The sequence below is a fragment of the Microcebus murinus genome, chromosome 1, assembly GCF_040939455.1.
Source record: "Microcebus murinus isolate Inina chromosome 1, M.murinus_Inina_mat1.0, whole genome shotgun sequence".
NCBI lineage: Eukaryota > Metazoa > Chordata > Mammalia > Primates > Cheirogaleidae > Microcebus > Microcebus murinus.
This window is the reverse complement of record NC_134104.1, coordinates 108880614-108890471: the sequence shown is the minus strand read 5'-3', so window position 1 is coordinate 108890471 and position 9858 is coordinate 108880614.

Genomic DNA, 9858 nt, shown 5'->3' with positions numbered 1-9858 from the left:
AACACTAATTCTTACAATAACACTAAGGTGAAGCCATTCTTAACCACATCTCACATGTGTTAAAAAATGAATCTAAGAAAACATTTTAAAACTTGCCCAGGAACTAAGTGAAACCCAAGACTTTCATATTCTTTGTACCAGTCCACCGTGTTCACTCGTGCCTGACACATTTCTATGCATTAATCTAACTCTTCTTAATGCAAATAGGTTTCACATCTGGAGGTTTGGATTCCTTGCTGATGGCTGTCTACAGTGCTATTTTGCAGGTACACTAGTTTCAGTGGGAGAGAGATTAGCTAGATAGGTTAGGTATGTCTGCTGTGGGGATAGGGTCGGGGAGGGGCAACGTGCATGGCTAGTATTCCCCAGCCTTGGTCAAGCTTAAAATGATATGTCTCATGGCTTCATGTCCCTTGGGGAGGAAGTGAATGACCAATCGTCATTTGGGACTGTTCAGTAAGAGTGCCAGATGTGAATAAAGAGGATATGCCTGGCTGGAAAACTTGATAAACTTGTGAAAAGGGGCGTTGAGCAATTTCCTTGTCTTCAGTTACCTCATTAGTGAAAATATCTAATGATCTCCAGATAACCCCAAATTTACTAATTTCATTGCTAAGAAAAGTTTTTTAACCTGCCTCTGAAAAAAAAATTATGCTCATAAATAACACTCTTGAAGCTATCTGCCTCCAGTAAACTCTGAATATTCTTGCCAAGGAATTCTTACTAAATCAGGATTTTCTTGCCGGTTCTCCAGCAACTTCTTCGAAGAGTCGCTGGAATGCTGTGCTAATTGGCTGTTGCTGGCCTTGGCTTCCTGTTCTCAATAGCAGAGCTGAGGAAATCCGCAGGATGCCTGCTACCAGGGGACACGGTGACTCAGGAGGAAACACTCCACCTAAAATAGTCCTGGTATGCAGTCTCCAAGTCACTTTGGAATCAAAATTAATATATGAGCCTGGAATTAGTCACACAGGTGATGGGAAGTGAGGAAGAAGGAAATATCTGAAAAAAGTTTATCAAAAAGAAAAGTTTGCCAAAAAGATACATTTTTAACAGCAGAAAAGGCTAATATTCAGACAGAAATTTTGTCCTAAGAGTTTAAAATAGACTAATTGTGATATCCTCCATTGACCATGGGCATAAAGTACTGGTCTGAGTCCAATTTAGGGACCCACTGGGAGTGAATATTTACTTAAAAACATATTAGAAAAGCAGCAGTAGGACAGCTGTGTAAACAGAAGTGAACCGTTTGCACGCAGTCTTCCTGATTTTTGTGTTTATAATTCTTTCTCTAGAGTTATCTAGCCCAAAATGTCTACAGTGCCAGTAGACTCTAGTTTTATCTCTAACTAATGGTAAACATCTAGGTTTTTACTTACTGAGAGAGGGAAAAGAGTGTTCCTTTCCTATTCAAAACTCCCCAGGCAGTGTTCTGTATTTGGAATGTCCTCTCAGACTATTGTCATACTCACCCTTTACTCCCTTCCGCCTGACTCCCAGCCTTCCAGAGTTCTTTTATTTATTCAAATGCTTCACAGTGAGGGACCAAAGAAGTATATTTAGTCATTTATTTGTGAAACATGTAATGAGCATCTACATGACTGCCCGGGCAATAAGTACCCATTCCCTGCCCTCAAGATGCTCAGGAAAATAAAAAAAATTAAACAGAAGCTTTGAAAAATGTTGGCTCACCAATAGATTTAACCACAGGCTACTTGAAAGGCACAGGAACCTTGAATAGAGCTGGGATTCAAGGGAAATTTCGCAGAAGCGTGAGGGACAGAACCGAGTCTTCGAGGTTAAGAAGCAGGAAGCTGAGCAAACTGAGACTCAATCCAAGTTAAATGTTCACTGGTAGATACATGCAATGTATGAAGCTTGATTGAATTTTGGTTTGGAAGAAATATGGTAACACACATTTTGGGGATAATTGGAAAAATATGAATATAGGCAGTATTTAGACAATATTAGAAGGTCCTTATTAATTGCAGCATAATAATGGTATTATTAAGTAGATTGTTCTAATTTTTAAAGAATGCATACATTTTACTCTGATATGGTTTTGCAAAAGAAGAAGAAGGAGGAGGAGGAGGAGGCTGTGAAAGAGGAGGAAAGGGAGAAGAATGGTAGACAGATAAAGGAAGCAAATGTGACAAAATAGTAACAGATGTTTAATTTGAACCTGGATGTTCACTGTACTTGTTTTTCAAAACTTTACTGAATTTTTGCAAATTTTCATAACAAATATTTGAATAAAAAGTACCCTGGTGGGTATTCAGTTGCATGAATGGCAACACTATCAAAAATGTAAATGATACTTTCATCTTGGGATGCAAAGTAGAAAATAAATGGTCTGTCCAAGCAGTTGCATTAGCTTGCACAGAGGTGCGAGTTAGGCAAGAGTGTGTCCCACTCTGCAACGTGGAGCCATTCGAGCGTGCCTGTGGCCAGCTGCGCGTGTGGGATGCAAAGGATGTGGTTGGGAGTGTGGATGAGGATGGAGCTCAGAGCTTGAAGGGTCTTGTCTGTGCCATGCTGAGGAGTTTGGACTTTATCCTAGGGAAGTGTGAGACTCACTGAAGAATGGAGGGCATTTTAGAAGCTCATTCTGGTTTCAGTTTGAAGGATGGATTAGAGGTTGGAAGGTGTGGAACTAAGAGATCAATCCAGAGATGAGTGCAGTTGTTAGAAGCTAAGACCCTCAACATCCCTATGACTTGTCCTACGCAGGGCTCTGCCCTGGAAAATTCCTAGGACAAAAACAGCACCCCACCCTCCAGCTATAGCTCCAAAAAGAATGCGTTCCATGACATGCTGACCTCGAAATGCTCCAGGGTGTGCTAACTGCAATTATTCCCGACCACCTGCCAGGTTGGGGTTGAGTAGTCACTCACAAATAGCTTCGATACTGATAAGACGCTGATTGGGGCTGATTGCCCCAAACCCAAGCCTCATCGTCACCCCACTCTATTTTTCTGTTTCTACTTTCTTGTTTCTGTATGCTTATAAAACCTACTAAGAATCTAAGTAAAGTAGACCTTGACAACCATTTGCTTGGTCTCGTTCCTTTCTCTCGCCCAAATCTTTCAGGCATGGTCCCCCTTGACCCCCATGAGTAACAGAAGGTCCCGTGGGTCGGGACAAGTGGCGCCCAACGTGGGGCATGAGGTACGGACCTTTGTCAAGTGACGCCGCTGTGCGCTCTTTGGCCTAAGAAAACCCTACAGAGACCCTTGTCTGCCACTCACAGAATCGACGTCTGGTGAGTAAATTTTTTACATTGTCACTCCATCGAGATGGGCCATTCTTTGTCTAAAGAGGCCGTTTTTATCAAGGATCTCAAGGCCTCACTCAGAGAGAGAGGAATTAGAGTTAAGAAAAAGGACCTAGTAAAGTTTTTTGTGTTCATTGACCGTGCTTGTCCCTAAGTTGGTGGACCTGAAATTCACCCACGCAAGTGGCAAAAAGTAAGCAGAGATTTAAACAATTTACTTCTGAATCAGGGCCCAGATGCCGTCCCTGTATCTGTTTTCTCGTACAGGGGACTAATTAGATATATTGTTGAAGGAGCAGATTCAGACCCCAGTAAAAAGCAGCTGCTCTCAGTAGCAGAATTCTGCCTCCGACCCATGTCTCGGTCCGCTTCGAGAACGTCTTTAGAGGCGGCCGAAGGGTCAACTTCCCCTAATAATCCTGAGGGACCAACATGCCCTTCCCCTTGCCCCTCGGTTTGTATTAATATGCCCCCTCAGGACCCCTCGGCTGAGCTCCAAACATCTAGGGAAGAGCCCCCGATTAGTAGGCCAGATACCAAGACCCTCTACCCTCCCTTGCCCAAGGGTACAGCCCCTCATGCATTTAATTACCCGGTATTCAAGAAACAACCCGTCCGAGTGTCCCTCGACCCCATAGAAGAGGCAACCCTCGAAGAGGGAGTGGCCAGATTTCACGATCCCAAATGGCCACCTCCTACCGAGGCCCCCCATAGACCTCCTCCCTACGCTCCCCAGATTTGCGCACCTTCGTTAATCCCTCCCCTTACAATGCCCTTACTTTTGCGTGCCAAAAAAGACTTAAGTCAAAGGGTCATGCAATTAAAGGATGTCTTACAACTTCAAAAAGAATTTGCCCAGCTTTCCAAAGACTTGTCCTCCCTCCAAGATACGCTTAAAGATTCTGTCTTCATTAACCACCCACGTCATGAGACCGCCCAATCATACGCCACCTTAAATAAGAAATCCTTAAAGTCCTCCTATAAAGCCCTAGCATTCCCGGTAGTTACCCGGTCTAATAGGCGAGGAGACCTTGCCGCCCCAAGATTCAGATAACGAGAATACAGAAGAGAGAGAAAGGGAAAGTGAAAGTGATGACCCCCGGAAGGAGATAGTCCCAGGGCCCACTGCAGAGCCCACTGAATTTCGCAGGCTAAAGTTCAAAACCTTAAAAGAATTGAATTCTGCTGTTAAGGCGTATGGGCCCAATGCACCCTTTACCTATTCCCTCCTAGAGGGAGCCTCAGGGGGCGGCTACCTGCTCCCCGGAGAATGGATCAAACTAGTACAGGCGGTCCTTTCTCGCGGGAAGTTCCTCTCTTTGAAGGCTGACTTTCTCGACCGCTGTCAGAGCACGGCTGCTAATAATTTAAAAAACCCCAATTCTGCATCTTGGACCCTTGAAAAGCTTAGCAGACAAGGGAAATTTGCCACTGAACAGCGCCAAAGGAGACTTCCAATCGGGCTCTTGTCTCAGACTGCCAAAGCCGCCTTCGGCGCCTGGCGAACACTTCCCTCTGCAGGATCTGTTCTTACTCCCCTGACAAAAATCACCCAGGGAGCTCAAGAGGGCTTTAGTGAATTTGTAGGTAGGCTTTTGGAATCTGCTGAGAGGACCCTTGGGCCGGAGGATAGCAATAATAAACTCATTAAACAATTGGCCTATGAAAATGCCAATAGCGCTTGCAGGGCCATCCTCAGGGGCAAACTTAAAAATAAACACCTTAATGACATGATTAGAATGTGTAATGATGTTGACCCCTTCGCCCATAAGGTATCACAGGCCGTGCAGCTTGCGGTTGGGGCCGCCATCCAAGGGACCGCGGCACAGAGGGACTGCTTTAAATGCGGTCAGCCAGGGCACTTTGCGAGGCAGTGCCCCTTAGCCGCCTCCTCTGCTACCCCTAACCTCAGTGAGCCGCCAGGCAGGCCAGCCCAGCCCTCCTCCCTCTGTCCTCGCTGTAAGAGGGGAAAGCATTGGGCCAATCAATGCCGCTCCAAGACTGATGTCTTTGGAAACCCCTTGCCCCCCCCCTTTCGGGAAACGGCCTGAGGGGCCAGCCCCAGGCCCCCGTCCTATTCAATTCCAGTTGGCCTCGGGGAACAGCTGACAAGAGAGCCCCCAGACTCTAGACTCCTCCGAGCAACCACAGGGAGCGCAGGAGTGGACTTGTGTGCCTCCTCCAACACAATATTAAGACCTGAGGATGGTGTTCAAATTTTGCCCACTGGCTCCTTTGGACCCCCCCTCCCCCGGCTAATATGTTCTTTTTTATTCTGGGCCGAGCCTCCTCTACTCTTTCGGGGCTCATAGTCCACCCCTCCATAGTAAATAGTGACTTCACCGGAGAAATTAACATCTTAGCCAGTGCGCTTACCGGCCCTGTATATGTCTCTAAGGGACAGCGCTTAGCTCAGGCATTACCCTTGCCCCTTAATACATCCTTCCCAGCCATCGCCTCCAACCGAAGTGCTTCTTGCCTTCGCTCTTCTGATCTCTATTGGGTCCAAGCTATCACCAAAGAACGGCCGACCCTGCGGCTAAAATTAGATGGTAAACTTTTTAAAGGCCTTCTCGATTCAGGCGCCGATTCCACGGTTATTGCCCAAGACGCCTGGCCCAATTCATGGCCGCTGCAGCTCTCCCATACACACTTACAAGGTATAGGACAGTCTAAAAATACTCTCCAGAGCTCAAAAATTTTAACATGGGAAGACCCTGAGGGAAACAGGGGTACCACTCAACCCTTTGTAGTCCCGAGTCTACCTGTTAACTTATGGGGGCGTGATATCCTTGCACAAATGAATGTCATTATGTGCAGCCCCAATGAAGTTGTAACCAGCCAAATGCTTAAACAGGGATTTCTCCCAGGACAGGGTTTAGGCAAAGAGGGTCAGGGACTAAGAGCACCCTTAACCACCCTCCCTAAGTCAGACAGATCAGGACTAGGGTTCAAAGACCATTTTTCATAAGGGCCATTGATCCCCCTGCACTTCAGGCAGATAAAATCACTTGGAAAAGTAACTCCCCTGTCTGGATCGATCAGTGGCCCCTCCCGTCTAACAAACTAGCCGCAGCTATAGCGTTAGTGCAGGAACAATTAGCTGCCAGGCACATAGAGCCCTCTACTTCACCATGGAACACCCCCATTTTCGTCATTCAAAAAAGGACTGGCAAATGGCGACTGCTATAAGACTTGCGGGCTGTTAACCAAACAATGGTTCCCATGGGGGCACTCCAGCCTGGTTTGCCTTCACCCATAGCTATCCCCAAAGGCTACTATAAAATAGTCATTGACCTAAAAGATTGCTTCTTCTCCATACCGTTGCACCCGGATGACTGCAAACGCTTCGTATTCAGTCTCCCGGTAGTAAACTGTATAGGACCCTCTCCGCGCTTTCAATGGCGAGTATTACCTCAAGGCATGGCCAACAGCCCTACCCTTTGCCAAAAATATGTGGCTCAGACAATTGATTCTTTTAGAATTCAGCATCCTTAGCTATATATAATTCATTATATGGATGACATTCTTCTCGCTGGGGCCAACGAGGCGACCTTACATCAAGTTACCATGCAGGTTGTCTCGGCCTTACAAGCTCGAGGCCTCCTGTCCCCTGAAAAAATTCAGGTCTGTCCCCATCACCTGTTCCTAGGCTTTGAATTGTTCCCCAATAAAGTCTTCTCTCAAAGGTACAGATCAGAAAGGACTCTCTTCAATGCCTTAATGATTTTCAGCGCCTTCTAGGCGACATTAATTGGCTTCGCCCATATTTGAGACTCACCACAGGACAGTTAAAACCCCTATTTGACATCCTGCAGGGAGATGCCAATCCAACCTCTCCACGCTCCCTAACTAAAGAAGGGCAGCAAGCACTTAATCTAGTCGAGCAGGCCATAAATGCCCAGGCCATTGGCTACTTCTCCCCTGATTCCCCCTTGTACTTCATTGTCCTCCCTACCCCCTTTTCACCCATGGGACTCTTCTGGCAGGGCAAGCCCCTTTTTTGGGTTCACCTATCGGCTTCCCCCCCTAAAGTCCTTCCCACCTACCCTTACTTAATAGCTAAAATTATTCGCTTGGGGTGAGAAAACTCCCTTAAGCTCTTTGGAAAGGATCCGGATATCATAATACTCCCTTACAATGCTTCTCAAATCCGGTGGCTAATACAAAATGATGATGACTTGGCGGTTAACTGCACGTCTTTCCAGGGCAAACTAAATAATCATTACCCCCCTGATAAACTAATTCAGTTCCTCTATCGGACACCTGTAATATTTCCCCCAAAAAACAAGAGTCTCCCCCATTCCAGGAGCCGTCTTAGTCTTTACCGACGATCCTCCTCAGGCACCGCAGCCTATAGCATTAATGGCCAGGTCCGCAGTTTTCCCACTGGATTCTCCTCTGCTCAACTCGTTGAGTTAGCGGCCTTAGTCACAGTCTTCAAACACATAGATCAGTCACCATTTAACTTATATACTGATAGCTCTTATGTTGCTCATGCTGTCGCCACTTTAGAAACTGTGCCTCATATTCGGCCCTCCAACAATACCACTCAAATGTTTCAACAACTACAAAGACTCATTCACTCCCATTCCGCACCCTTTTTCATAGGCCATATTCGTGCCCACACTGGCCTTCCTGGGCCTCTAGTCGCTGGAAACAATCTTGTTGATCAGGCAACCCGCGTTGCAGGCGCAGTCCACACTATCACTGTTGATCCTGTTTGCGCTGCACGCCAAGCTCATAATTTACACCATCTCAATGCCCATACCCTCAGACTTAAATTCTCCATTACTAGGGAACAAGCCAGAGAAATTGTCCGCCAATGCAGGGCCTGTTTTACCCTTCTCCCTGAACCACACCTAGGAGTCAACCCTCATGGCCTGATCCCTGGGGAGCTCTGGCAAATGGATGTCACTCACTACCCTCTTTTTGGAAAGCTTAAATATGTACATGTCTCTGTAGACACTTGCAGTGGATTTATCTTTGCTTCCCTACAAACAGGCGAGGCCACCCGCCATGTTATTAGTCATGTTAAAGCCTGTCTCACCTCCCTCCCTCAGCCTAAAGTTATTAAGACTGACAATGGCCTGGGATATGTCAGCTCCAATTTCAAAAGTTTTTGTGCTCAGCTAGGCATTAAGCATATTACAGGCATTCCATACAATCCTCAGGGCCAAGGTATTGTAGAGAGAGCTCATCAGACATTAAAAAATATGCTCTCCAAACTACAATCGGGAGGAGGAATTTTATACCCTTTAACAGGTAATTCCAAAACCCTGCTTAATCATGCCCTGGGAAAAAAGGGAGCCCATCACGGACATAACACTCGCAGTTGTTCTAGGCCTTGGTGCCACAGGGGCTGGAACAGGCATAGCCTCTCTAGTCACCTCCAACCAGCAATACCTGCAGCTCTCTGCTGCCATCGATAATGATCTCCGAGAGCTACAGCAAGGCCTAAAATATCTCAAAGAATCCCTCGCTTCGCTTTCTGAGGTAGTGTTGCAAAATAGAAGAGGCCTAGACTTAGTGTTCCTCCAAGAGGGAGGTTTGTGCGCAGCACTCAAAGAAGAATGTTGCTTCTATGCAGATAAAACAGGTCTGGTAGAAGATAGCATTGAAAGGGTTAGACAAAGCCTAGAAGATAGGAAAAAAACAGAGAGAACAGAGTGAAGCATGGTATCAAAACTGGTTTTCCACATCCCCCTGGCTATCCACATTACTTCCCAGTGTCTTAGGGCCGCTTGTAGGCTTTCTGTTACTCCTCACCTTTGGGCCTTGGGCATTCAAAAAACTAACTAATTTTGTCAAGTCACAGGTAGACGCAGCCACACAAAAATCGGTCTCTGTGTTCTACCAACGGCTAGAACAAAGAGGCTCCAGAGAAGACCTCCATGAAGAGTCTCCCAATACACCCACTAAAGGTCTAAGTTTCTCAGACCTTGCCTCAGACATGGAATGCAGTTGGTTCCAAAAGCTGTAGAGACACCCATGACAGGATTATCGCGATGCTGTGTACCAGATGCACACCCCGCCGACGGTGAGGTGACTCCATGACGGGAATATTATAGGTCCATGCCCGGGGGCACACTTCATAATCAGAAGTGCCGGAGCTGGATGCCACCTACATAGCCTAAGACAGAGGCCTCACCTTCACATTAATCACCCAATCTTATATTTGAGGTGCTGGTCGCGGAAGCCCATTGCGTAGCCTAAGACAGGCTCTCCACCAACCTATATAAATCTCCCTCATATTAATAAAGAGAGGGGGAGATGTTAGAAGCTAAGACCCTCAACATCCCTATGACTTGTCCTACGCACGGGCTTCGCCCTGGAAAATTCCTAGGACAAAAACAGCACCCCACCCTCCAGCTATAGCTCCGAAAAGAATGTGTTCCATGACGTGCTGACCACGAAATGCTCCAGGGTGTGCTAACTGCAATTGTTCCCAACCACCTGCCAGGTTGGGGTTGAGTAATCAGTCACAAACAGTTTCCATACTGATAAGACGCTGATTGGGGCTGATTGCCCCAGACCCAAGCCTCATCGTTACCCCACTCTATTTTTCTGTTTCTACTTCCTTG